We start from the raw sequence: 14,663 nt of genomic DNA, 5'->3' as shown, positions 1-14,663 counted from the left end.
TATCTCAGAAACTATTAATATTTTGAAATAAGTCATTGAAGCGGAAATGTTCATCTAAACGAGCTTGTTCTTATCAAATCAAAAAGTAGGTCATATGTTACGTAATAAGGGATTTTAAGGGCCAAAATCATAAATAATTGACGCCTCATATCTTGAAAACGACAAATATTTTGAAAAGCATTATTGAACAAAAGTTGTTCAGAATGATAATCTAAACAATATGTACATTTCGTTTTTTCCCTATGTGGCCCCGTTAGGGAGCTACAGTTTGGCCCCTAAATATTTCTTGTACAGATAACTCGAGAACGGTAAAGAATTTCTAAATACTTGTTGAGCAAAAAATGTTTAAAATGACAAGGCCTTTCTTACGATATCAAGCAAAACGGGCTGGCCCTTTAAATTAGGGGTTCAGAAGGGTCCAAATGTTTTTGAGAATATCTCAGAAACTATTAATATTTTATAATAAGTTGTAGAAGCGGAAATGTTCATCTCAACGAGCTTGATCTTATCAAATCAAAAAGTAGGTCATATGTTACGTAATTAGAGATTTTAAGGGCCAAAATCGTAAATATTTGACACTTCATATCTTTAAAACGACATATTTTTTGAAAAGCATTATTGAACAAAAGTTGTTCAATGTGTCATAACCTATCGATGAATATCAAAAAATGGGTCTGTGGGCCTCATGGCTCGCCTGTAGAGTCGATTTTAGTCGATATCAGTCGATTTCAAAAACTTGTAACTGGTAAATATTTTGTAAGGACATATTGAACAAAAGTTGTTCAGTTTATCGAGATCTATCGATTGATATCAAGAAATAGGCCTATGGTCCTAATGGCTCGCCTGTAAAGTCGATTTTTTGTCGATATCGGTCGATCTCAATAACTTTTTACAGGTAAATATTTTGTAAAGACATATAGAACTAATGTTGTTGAGTCTATAGAGGGCTAACAAATGACATCAAGAAATAGGCCCGCGGGCCTTATGGCTCGCCTGGAGAGTCGAATTTCAAACGAATTTCACCGCAACTTTGCTTCAGAAGCTTATGATATGAAAAATTGATTATATCTAAAGTGTCTTAAAGTCGGAAACTAAATTGGGACTCATTTGTCTTTTTTTTTTTTTTTAACTCCGAGTGCATCAACAAATCGGACGGAAGACCTACTCGTTGCTCGCAACGAGATCGTGTCTAGTTATTATTATTATTATTTTCCTTGGTAGTACACGCGTTTTTCTCAGCCATTTCTCGATCGATTTTCACGAAATTTTCAGGAAAGATGTCTTTTGGTGACGAGACTTTTCTTGCAAAATTTCGTGCTTGACGTCACTTCCGGTCAGGAGTTATCTCTCTTTTAGTGACTTTTTGAAGGGCCTTGTTGTCCACGCATCTCCTCCGTTAGCTTTGAAGCTAGAGTTTTGAAATTTCTACACAAGATAGAGTAAACATTTTAGAAGATTTGTGGGGGATTCGATTTTACCGGAGGCGATTTGCCTAAAGGCTCGCCTGGACCTGAAAAAATGGATGCCAAAATTTTTCGCCGATTTCGGCGATTTTTGACCTTTGATCTCCAATATCTTTTTTCTTGCAAATATTTTGTTAAGACATGTAGAACAAAAGTTGTGCACATTTACGAGATCTTTTCGAAAATATCAAGATGTAGGGGCTAGCCCCTTAAATTAGGGATCTAAAAGGGCTCAAAGTCTAGATCAAATATCTCAGAAATCGTTAATATTTTGGTATAAGTCAAAGAACAAAAAATGTTCATCTCAACAATTCAAATCTATTCATATAAAAATTTAGGTCATATGTTACGTAATAAGGGATTTTAAGGGCCAAAACCATAAAATTTTTACCCCTTGTATCTCGAAAACGACAAATATTTTGAAAAGCAATAAAGAACAAAAGTTGTTCAGAATGATGATCTGAACAATATGCATATTTCGTTTTTACCCTATGTGGCCCCGTTAGGGAGATACAGTTTGGCCCCTAAAAATTACTTCTAGAAATAACTCGAGAACGGTAAAGAATTTCTAAATACTTGTTGAACAAAAAATGTTTGAAATGTCATGACCTTTCTTACGATATCAAGCAAAAGGGGCTGACCCTTTAAATTAGGGGCCCAGAAGGGTCCAAAGGTTTATGAGAATATCTCAGAAACTATTATTTTTTTGTAATAAGTCATTGAAGCGGAAATGTTCATCTAAACGAGCTTGTTCTTATCAAATCAAAAAGTAAGTCATATGTTACGTAATAAGGGATTTTAAGGGCCAAAATCATAAATAATTGACGCCTCATATCTTGAAAACGACAAATATTTTGAAAAGCATTATTGAACAAAAGTTGTTCAGAATGATAATCTAAACAATATGTACATTTCGTTTTTTCCCTATGTGGCCCCGTTAGGGAGCTACAGTTTGGCCCCTAAATATTTCTTGTACAGATAACTCGAGAACGGTAAAGAATTTCTAAATACTTGTTGAGCAAAAAATGTTTAAAATGACAAGGCCTTTCTTACGATAGCAAGCAAAACGGGCTGGCCCTTTAAATTAGGGGTTCAGAAGGGTCCAAATGTTTTTGAGAATATCTCAGAAACTATTAATATTTTATAATAAGTTGTAGAAGCGGAAATGTTCATCTCAACGAGCTTGATCTTATCAAATCAAAAAGTAGGTCATATGTTACGTAATTAGAGATTTTAAGGGCCAAAATCGTAAATATTTGACGCCTCATATCTTGAAAACGACATATTTTTTGAAAAGCATTATTGAACAAAAGTTGTTCAGAATGATGATCTAAACAATATGTACATTTCGTTTTTTCCGTATGTGGCCCCGTTAGGGAGCTACAGATCGGCCCCTAAAAATTTCTTGTAAAGATAACTCGAGAACGGTAAAGAATTTCTAAATACTTGTTGAACAAAAAATGTTTAAAATGACAAGGCCTTTCTTACGATATCAAGCAAAAGGGGCTGGCCCTTTAAATTAGGGGCCCAGAAGGGTCCAAAGGTTTAAGAGAATATCTCAGAAACTATTAATATTTTGTAATAAGTCATAGAAGCGAACGTGTTCATCTACATCTTCATTTCCTTATTGCCAGAATTAAAGGCGTATATTGTGTAATTTGTGATTTTGTTGGCCAGAATACTAGTCATCTTACTAGAATTTTCTCGTCAAATGCTGTAACTAGAAATCTTAGTGCATGAATTTTACTTTACCGTCATGTCTCAGCTTTTCTGAATTTTGACGGAAGACCTACTCGTTGTGCGCAACGAGATCTCTTCTAGTTATTATTATTATTCTTTTTCTCCGGTACTTTTTTGTCCGGTAGTGTTCTCAGAAACTACAAAAGGGATCGATATGAAACTTTCCAGGATGATAGTATAGCGTTTGTAGATGTGCATAGTGATAGTCATTTTGTCTGCATGTGCATGCACGCGCGCGCACGTGCATTGCAATTTTGGTACAAAAAATGGAAAATCAGAATATTGGAGGAAGCGATATAAAACCTAACTAGGATGATAGTATATCATTCGTACATATGAAAAATAATAGTTATTTTGTCAGCACGCGCACGCATGCGCGTGCACGTGCATTACAAAATTTGTACACTAACTTTGGAATCAGTCTAACTTTTTTGTTGTTCATTGAAATGGCTTGAAATTCATATCATAGATAGATATTGAGACCCTTAACTGATTTGCATGGTCAAAATTACCTATTTGCACGCGCATGCACGTGCGCTTCATTTTGATTGGATAATACTCAAACGTTTGTAACTATCTTATTTATGAAGCGAATGAGATGATATTCACAGCATATGTAGACAATATGTGTATCTATATATTGGTGTAACAAAAAAATGCCACGGCACACGCGCATGCGCGTGCAACGTTTTTTAAATGTTCAATTTTTAAAGGACGATAACGTTTTTGTTTTTCATCAAATTCTATTGATATTAATGGTTTAGATGTGTCTTGGTACTCCTTACAAATTGCTGTGGTTAGAATTACTGCTAAGCACGTGCATGCACGTGTGCTGAATTCTGATTGGAGGATTTTAAAATCGCTATAACTTCCTTGTATTTGGTGGAAACGTTATGAAATTCACACTGTGGGTATATGATACATATGCCTGTTGAACGACATCAACAAAAATTCTGAATCATACACGCGTGCGCCTGTATGCGCGTGCAACGCTTTCTTTCATTTTTTGGTACTGAAATGACCATATTGAACGTACTACATGTAATTAAAGGCTAAAATAAAATGATTGTTTGCTATATATTCACAAGGACATCACTTTTTAATTGGGGGAGGTTTGGGGAACATATGTAACGGTCCCCGTTACAATTAGAACTAGTTATTATTCTTTTTCTCCGGTACTTTTTTGTCCGGTAGTGTTCTCAGAAACTACAAAAGGGATCGATATGAAACTTTCCAGGATGATAGTATAGCGTTTGTAGATGTGCATAGTGATAGTCGTTTTGTTTGCACGTGCATGCACGCGCGCGCACGTGCATTGCAATTTTGGTACAAAAAATGGAAAATCAGAATATTGAAGGAAGCGATATAAAACCTAAATAGGATGATAGTATATCATTTGTGCATATGAAAAATAATAGTTATTTTGTCAGCACGCGCACGCATGCGCGTGCACACGCATTACAAAATTTGTACGCTAACTTTGGAATCAGTCTAACTTTTTTGTTCTTCATTGAAATGGCTTGAAATTCATATCATAGGTAGATATTGAGACCCTTAACTGATTTACATGGTCAAAATTACCAATTTGCACGCGCATGCACGTGCGCTTCATTTTGATTGGATAATACTAAAACGTTTGTAACTATCTTATTTATGAAGCGAATGAGATGATATTCACAGCATATGTAGACAATATGTGTATCTATATGTTGGTGTAACAAAAAATGCCAACGCACACGCGCATGCGCGTGCAACGTTTTTTTAAATGTTCAATTTTTAAAGGACGATAACGTTTTTGTTTTTCATCAAATTCTATTCATATTAGGGGTTTAGATGTATCTTGGTACTCCTTACAAATTGCTGTGGTTAGAATTACTGCTCAGCACGTGCATGCACGTGTGCTGATTTCTGATTGGACGATTTTAAAATCGCTATAACTTCCTTATATTTGGTGGAAACGTTATGAAATTCATAATGTGGGTATATGATACAAATGCCTGTTGAACGACATCAACAAAAATTCGGAATCATACACGCGTGCGCGTGTATGCACGTGCAACGCTTTCTTTCATTTCTTGGTACTGAAATGACCATATTGAACGTACTACATGTAATTAAAGGCTAAAATAAAATGATTTTTTCCTATAGATTGACAAGGACATCACTTTTTAATGGGGGGAGGTTTGGGGAACATCTGTAATGGTCCCCGTTACAATTAGAACTAGTTATTATTATTATTATTATTATTATTCTTTTTCTCCGGTACTTTTTTATCCGGTAGTGTTCTCAGAAACTACAAAAGGGATCGATATGAAACTTTCCAGGATGATAGTATAGCGTTTGTAGATGTGCATAGTGATAGTCATTTTGTCTGCACGTGCATGCACGCGCGTGCACGTGCACTGCAATTTTGGTACAAAAAATGGAAAATCAGAATATTAAAGGGATCGATATGAAACCTAAATATCATGGTAGTATATCATTTGTAGATATCAAAAATGATATTTATTTTGTCAGCACGCGCACGCATGTGCGTGCACGTGCATTACAAAATTTGTACACTAACTTTGGAATCAGTCTAACTTTTTTGTTGTTTATTGAAATGGCTTGATATTCATATCATAGGTAGATATTGAGACCCTTAACTGATTTGCATGGTCAAAATTACCAATTTGCACGCGCATGCACGTGCGCTTCATTTTGATTGGATAGTACTAAAACGTTTGTAACTATCTTATTTATGAAGCGAATGAGTTGATATTCACAGCATACGTAGACAATATGTGTATGTATATATTGGTGTAACAAAAAATGCCAATGCACACGCGCATGCGCGTGCGACGTTTTTCAAATGTTCGATTTTTAAAGGACGATAACGTTTTTGTTTTTCATGAAATTCTATTGATATTCAGGTTTTAGATGTGTCTTGGTACTCCTTACAAATTGCTGTGGTTAGAATTACTGCTCAGCACGTGCATGCACGTGTGCTGAATTCTGATTGGACGATTTTAAAATCGCTATAACTTCCTTATATTTGGTGGAAACATTATGAAATTCATACTGTGGGTATATGATACAAATGCCTGTTGAACGACATCAACAGAAATTCGGAATCATACACGCGTGCGCGTGTATGCACGTGCAACGCTTTCTTTCATTTCTTGGTACTGAAATGACCATATTAAACGTACTACATGTAATTAAAGGCTAAAATAAAATGACTTTTTGCTATAGATTCACAAGGACATCACATTTTATTTGGGGGAGGTTTGGGGAACATATGTAACGGTCCCCGTTACAATTAGAACTAGTTATTATGTTCCCCAAACAAAGTTTGGGAACATATTGTTTTTACTCTGTTTCTTATTATTATTATTATTATTATTATTATTATTATTCTTTTTCTCCGGTACTTTTTTGTCCGGTAGTGTTCTCAGAAACTACAAAAGGGATCGATATGAAACTTTCCAGGATGATAGTATAGCATTTGTAGATGTGCATAGTGATAGTCATTTTGTCTGCACGTGCATGCACGCGCGCGCACGTGCACTGCAATTTTGGTACAAAAAATGGAAAATCAGAATATTAAAGGGATCGATATGAAACCTAAATAGGATGATAGTATATCATTTGTAGATATCAAAAATGATATTTATTTTTTCTGCACGCGCATGCATGCGCGTGCACGTGCATTACAAAATTTGTACTCTAACTTTGGAATCAGTCTAACTTTTTTGTTCTTCATTCAAATGGCTTGATATTCATATCATCAGTAGATATTGAGACCCTTAACTGATTTGCATGGTCAAAATTACCAATTTGCACGCACATGCACGTGCGCTTCATTTTGATTGGATAATACTAAAACGTTTGTAACTATCTTATTATTGAAGCGAATGAGATGATATTCACAGCATACGTAGACAATATGAGTATCTATATATTGGTGTAACAAAAAAAATGCCAACGCACACGCGCATGCGCGTGCAATGTTTTTTAAATGTTCAATTTTTAAAGGACGAGAACGTTTTTGTTTTTCATCAAATTCTATTGATATTAATGTTTTAGATGTGTCTTGGTACTCCTTACAAATTGCTGTGGTTAGAATTACTGCTCAGCACGTGCATGCACGTGTGCTGAATTCTGATTGGAGGATTTTAAAATCGCTATAACTTCCTTATATTTGGTGGAAACGTTATGAAATTCACACTGTGGGTATATGATACACATGCCTGTTGAACGACATCAACAAAAATTCGGAATCATACACGCGTGCGCGTGTATGCGCGTGCAACGCTTTCTTTTATTTTTTGGTACTAAAATGACCATATTGAACGTACTACATGTAATTAAAGGATAAAATAAAATGATTTTTTGCTATAGATTCACAAGGACATCACTTTTTGATTGGGCGAGGTTTGGGGAACATATGTAACGGTCCCCGTTACAATTAGAACTAGTTATTATTATGTTCCCCAAACAAAGTTTGGGAACATATTGTTTTTACTCTGTTTCTTATTATTATGTTCCCCAAACAAAGTTTGGGAACATATTGTTTTTACTCTGTTTCTTATTATTATTATTATTATTATTATTATTATTATTATTATTATTCTTTTTCTCCGGTACTTTTTTGTCCGGTAGTGTTCTCAGAAACTACAAAAGGGATCGATATGAAACTTTCCAGGATGATAGTATAGCGTTTGTAGATGTGCATAGTGATAGTCATTTTGTTTGCACGTGCATGCACACGCGCGCACGTGCATTGCAATTTTGGTACAAAAAATGGAAAATCAGAATATTGAAGGAAGCGATATAAAACCTAAATAGGATGATAGTATATCATTTGTACATATGAAAAATAATAGTTATTTTGCCAGCACGCGCACGCATGCGCGTGCACGCGCATTACAAAATTTGTACACTAACTTTGGAATCAGTCTAACTTTTTTGTTGTTCATTGAAATGGCTTGAAATTCATATCATAGGTAGATATTGAGACCCTTAACTGATTTACATGGTCAAAATTACCAATTTGCACGCACATGCACGTGCGCTTCATTTTGATTGGATAATGCTAAAACGTTTGTAACTATCTTATTTATGAAGCGAATGAGATGATATTCACAGCATATGTAGACAATATGTGTATCTATATGTTGGTGTAACAAAAAATGCCAACGCACACGCGCATGCGCGTGCAACGTTTTTTAAATGTTCAATTTTTAAAGGACGATAACGTTTTTGTTTTTCATCAAATTCTATTCATATTAGGGGTTTAGATGTATCTTGGTACTCCTTACAAATTGCTGTGGTTAGAATTACTGCTCAGCACGTGCATGCACGTGTGCTGATTTCTGATTGGACGATTTTAAAATCGCTATAACTTCCTTATATTTGGTGGAAACGTTATGAAATTCATACTGTGGGTATATGATACAAATGCCTGTTGAACGACATCAACAAAAATTCGGAATCATACACGCGTGCGCGTGTATGCACGTGCAACACTTTCTTTCATTTCTTGGTACTGAAATGACCATATTGAACGTACTACATGTAATTAAAGGCTAAAATAAAATGATTTTTTCCTATGGATTCACAAGGACATCACTTTTTAATTGGGGGAGGTTTGGGGAACATCTGTAACGGTCCCCGTTACAATTAGAACTAGTTATTATTATGTTCCCCAAACAAAGTTTGGGAACATATTGTTTTTACTCTGTTTCTTATTATTATTATTATTATTATTATTATTATTATTATTCTTTTTCTCCGGTACTTTTTTGTCCGGTAGTGTTCTCAGAAACTACAAAAGGGATCGATATGAAACTTTCCAGGATGATAGTATAGCGTTTGTAAATGTGCATAGTGATAGTCATTTTGTCTTCACGTGCATGCACGCGCGCGCTCGTGCATTGCAATTTTGGTACAAAAAATGGAAAATCAGAATATTAAAGGGATCGATATGAAAGCTAGATATGATGGTAGTATATCATTTGTAGATATCAAAAATGATATTTATTTTGTCTGCACGCGCACGCATGCGCGTGCACGTGCATTACAAAATTTGTACTCTAACTTTGGAATCAGTCTAACTTTTTTGTTCTTCATTGAAATGGCTTGATATTCATATCATAAGTAGATATTGAGACCCTTAACTGATTTGCATGGTCAAAATTACCAATTTGCACGCGCATGCACGTGCGCTTCATTTTGATTGGATAGTACTAAAACGTCTGTAACTATCTTATTTATGAAGCGAATGAGATGATATTCACAGCATACGTAGACAATATGTGTATCTATATTTTGGTGTAACAAAAAATGCCAACGCACACGTGCATGCGCGTGCAACGTTTTTCAAATGTTCAATATTTAAAGTACGATAACGTTTTTGTTTTTCATCAAATTCTATTGATATTAGGGATTTAGATGTGTCTTGGTACTCCTTACAAATTGCTGTGGTTAGAATTACTGCTCAGCACATGTATGCACGTGTGCTGAATTCTGATTGGACGATTTTGAAATCGCTATAACTTCATTATATGTGGTGGAAAGGTTACGAAATTCATACTGTGGGTATATGATACAAATGCCTGTTGAACGACATAAACAAAAATTCGGAATCGTACACGCATGCGCGTGTATGCACGTGCAACGCTTTCTTTCATTTCTTGGTACTGAAATGACCATATTGAACGTACTACATGTAATTAAAGGATAAAATAAAATGATTTTTTCCTATAGATTCACAAGGACATCACTTTTTAATTGGGGGAGGTTTGGGGAACATATGTAACGGTCCCCGTTACAATTAGAACTAGTTATTATTATTATTATTATTCTTTTTCTCCGGTACTTTTTTGTCCGGTAGTGTTCTCAGAAACTACAAAAGGGATTGATATGAAACTTTCCAGGATGATAGTATAGCGTTTGTAGATGTGCATAGTCATAGTCATTTTGTCTGCACGTGCATGCACGCGCGCTCACGTGCATTGCAATTTTGGTACAAAAAATGGAAAATTAGAATATTGAAGGAAGCGATATAAAACCTAATTAGGATGATAGTATATGATTTCTACATATGAAAAATAATAGTTATTTTGTCAGCACGCGCACGCATGCGCGTGCACGCGCATTCCAAAATTTGTACACTAACTTTGGAATCAGTCTAACTTTTTTGTTGTTCATTGAAATGGCTTGAAATTCATATCATAGGTAGATATTGAGACCCTTAACTGATTTGCATGGTCAAAATTACCAATTTGCACGCGCATGCACGTGCGCTTCATTTTGATTGGATAATACTAAAACGTTTGTAACTATCTTATTTATGAAGCGAATGAGATGATATTCACAGCATAAGTAGACAATATGTGTATCTATATATTGGTGTAATAAAAAAATGCCAACGTACACGCGCATGCGCGTGCAACGTTTTTTAAATGTTCAATTTTTAAAGGACGATAAGGTTTTTGTTTTTCATCAAATTCTATTGATATTAATGGTTTAGATGTGTCTTGGTACTCCTTACAAATTACTGTGGTTAGAATTACTGCTCAGCACGTGTATGCACGTGTGCTGAATTCTGATTGGACGATTTTAAAATCGCTATAACTTTCTTATATTTGGTGGAAACGTTATGAAATTCATACTGTGGGTATATGATACAAATGCCTGTTGAACGACATCAACAAAAATTCGGAATCGTACACGCGTGCGCGTGCATGCACGTGCAACGCATTCTTTCATTTCTTGGTACTGAAATGACCATATTGAATGTACTACATGTAATTAAAGACTAAAATAAAATGATTTTTTGCTATAGATTTAAAAGGACATCACTTTTTAATTGGGGGAGGTTTGGGGAACATATGTAACGGTCCCCGTTACAATTAGAACTAGTTATTATTCTTTTTCTCCGGTACTTTTTTGTCCGGTAGTGTTCTCAGAAACTACAGAAAGGATCGATATGAAACTTTCCAGGATGATAGTATAGCGTTTGTAGATGTGCATAGTGATAGTCATTTTGTCTGCACGTGCATGCACGCGCGCGCACGTGCATTGCAATTTTGGTACAAAAAATGGAAAATCAGAATATTAAAGGAATGGATATAAAACCTAAATAGGATGATAGTATATCATTTGTACATATGAAAAATAATAGTTATTTTGTCAGCACGCGCACGCATGCGCGTGCACGCGCATTCCAAAATTTGTACACTAACTTTGGAATCAGTCTAACTTTTTTGTTGTTCATTGAAATGGCTTGAAATTCATATCATAGGTAGATATTGAGACCCTTAACTGATTTGCATGGTCAAAATTACCAATTTGCACGCGCATGCACGTGCGCTTCATTTTGATTGGATAATACTCAAACGTTTGTAACTATCTTATTTATGAAGCGAATGAGATGATATTCACAGCATACGTAGACAATATGAGTATCTATATATTGGTGTAACAAAAAAATGCCAACGTACACGCGCATGCGCGTGCAACGGTTTTTAAATGTTCAAATTTTAAAGGACGATAACGTTTTTGTTTTTCATCAAATTCAATTGATATTAATGGTTTAGATGTGTCTTGGTACTCCTTACAAATTGCTGTGGTTAGAATTACTGCTCAGCACGTGCATGCACGTGTGCTGAATTCTGATTGGACGATTTTAAAATCGCTATAACTTCCTTATATTTGATGGAAACGTTATGAAATTCACACTGTGGGTATATGATACACATGCCTGTTGAACGACATCAACAAAAATTCGGAATCATACACGCATGCGCGTGCAACGCTTTCTTTCATTTTTTGGTACTGAAATGACCATATTGAACTTACTACATGTAATTAAAGGCTAAAATAAAATGATTTTTTGCTATAGATTCACAAAAACATCATTTTTTAATTGGGGGAGGTTTGGGGAACATATGTAACGGTCCCCGTTACAATTAGAACTAGTTATTATTATTATTATTATTCTTTTTCTCCGGTACTTTTTTGTCCGGTAGTGTTCTCAGAAACTACAAAAGGGATCGATATGAAACTTTCCAGGATGATAGTATAGCGTTTGTAGATGTGCATAGTGATAGTCATTTTGTTTGCACGTGCATGCACGCGCGCGCACGTGCATTGCAATTTTGGTACAAAAAATGGAAAATCAGAATATTGAAGGAAGCGATATAAAACCTAAATAGGATGATAGTATATCATTTGTACATATGAAAAATAATAGTTATTTTGCCAGCACGCGCACGCATGCGCGTGCACGTGCATTACAAAATTTGTACGCTAACTTTGGAATCAGTCTAACTTTTTTGTTGTTCATTGAAATGGCTTGAAATTCATATCATAGGTAGATATTGAGACCCTTAACTGATTTACATGGTCAAAATTACCAATTTGCACGCGCATGCACTTCATTTTGATTGGATAATGCTAAAACGTTTGTAACTATCTTATTTATGAAGCGAATGAGATGATATTCACAGCATATGTAGACAATATGTGTATCTATATGTTGGTGTAACAAAAAATGCCAACGCACACGCGCATGCGCGTGCAACGTTTTTTAAATGTTCAATTTTTAAAGGACGATAACGTTTTTGTTTTTCATCAAATTCTATTCATATTAGGGGTTTAGATGTATCTTGGTACTCCTTACAAATTGCTGTGGTTAGAATTACTGCTCAGCACGTGCATGCACGTGTGCTGATTTCTGATTGGACGATTTTAAAATCGCTATAGCTTCCTTATATTTGGTGGAAACGTTATGAAATTCATACTGTGGGTATATGATACAAATGCCTGTTGAACGACATCAACAAAAATTCGGAATCATACACGCGTGCGCGTGTATGCACGTGCAACGCTTTCTTTCATTTCTTGGTACTGAAATGACCATATTGAACGTACTACATGTAATTAAAGGCTAAAATAAAATGATTTTTTCCTATAGATTCACAAGGACATCACTTTTTAATTGGGGGAGGTTTGGGGAACATCTGTAACGGTCCCCGTTACAATTAGAACTAGTTTTGAAATGAATTTCTAAATTTTGTAACAGCAATTAAATATACATATATGTATCATACATGTAATATTTCCGAAAGTTAAAAAAATAAGGAATAGATGAAGAAAATATGGCAATAGACAGTAGTAAGCGTAGTTTGGGGGGTACACTCATATTAATTTAGCAAAAGTGAAATTTTCTTTCAAATAGTGATATTTCTAACTCTCAGATTCCAAAAGTGACAAACCGCCGCGGTGGCCGAGAGGTTAGAGCGTTCGCCCCGCATACGGAAGTCCGGGGTTCGAATCCCGGCCGCGACAGACCTAAGTCGTTAAAACAAGTAGTGACAGTTCCATCGCCAAACGCTCGGCAACAGGTGTGGATGTCACGGGTCCTCGGAGATTACCTTAAATACGGATGACCTGTGTCACAGTAGGTGTGGCACGCTAAAGAACCCTCACTGCGCAATGGCCATAAGCGCCGAGCATAGGCCTAAATTTAAAGCCCTTCACCGGTCTTGGTGACGTCTCCATATGAGTGAAAAGTTTTAGAGTGAGACGTTACGCAAGAAACAACCAAAAGTGACATTGATGATGTTGTTGATAATGATGACGACGATGGTGATGAGATAGAGTACGGTTAGATTGGACGGCACAGAGACACGCATGAACAGAACTTTATTCTGACACTCGCGAGTCAAACGTAAGCTGACTGGATGGATGAATATTATTTAACATCCGACTCGAGAATTTTTCACTCATATGGAGATGGCACCGTTGTCGGGGAAGGGCTGCAAAATATAGACCAATGCTCGGCGCTTGCGGCCTTTGAGCTGGGAGGGATTTTTTTCGTGTCACACCTGCTATGACACGGGGCCTTGGTTTTAGTGGTCTCATCCGAAGCACCACCACATTTAGTCGCCCCCATGACAAGCAAGGAATACTGAAGACCTATTCTAAACTGGATCCCAACGGGAAGTCAAAGGTAAGAGGAAATGACATAATATAGTATGTAGTCATATGTAAAGGATACAATGATAGAAAAAGTTTAGAGGGGGAAATTGTGACCGCCTGGGGGAAAAACCTTGTCTGAAATACGTTTCGATTGAAGATATGTAAAATTCCATCTGGACTACCAGTTAACTTTCTAACAATATTAAAGACATCTTTAGAACGGAAAAACTACACGTGTTATATTGTGTAGCAGTGTGTATCATAGAGAGGAGAGGGAATGAATTTGGTACGAATATTTCATGCTTTAAAAGTCAGGAAATTTGTAGAGTGTGTGTGGGTTTGTTTTATTTTTAGTACGGAGTCGGTACCTTATACGTGTATATGACACATATTGCTTCTCATATGAATTACAATGAACATGCACCTCGCTCGCTCAAATAAAAAAAATCTCCATTCTCCATCAAATACATGTACTTTTCAGTTTGATAA

This window comes from Ostrea edulis, chromosome 2, assembly GCF_947568905.1.
Source record: "Ostrea edulis chromosome 2, xbOstEdul1.1, whole genome shotgun sequence".
Lineage (NCBI taxonomy): Eukaryota > Metazoa > Mollusca > Bivalvia > Ostreida > Ostreidae > Ostrea > Ostrea edulis.
The sequence above is the reverse complement of the archived record's forward strand: the minus strand, read 5'-3'. Positions refer to the sequence as shown.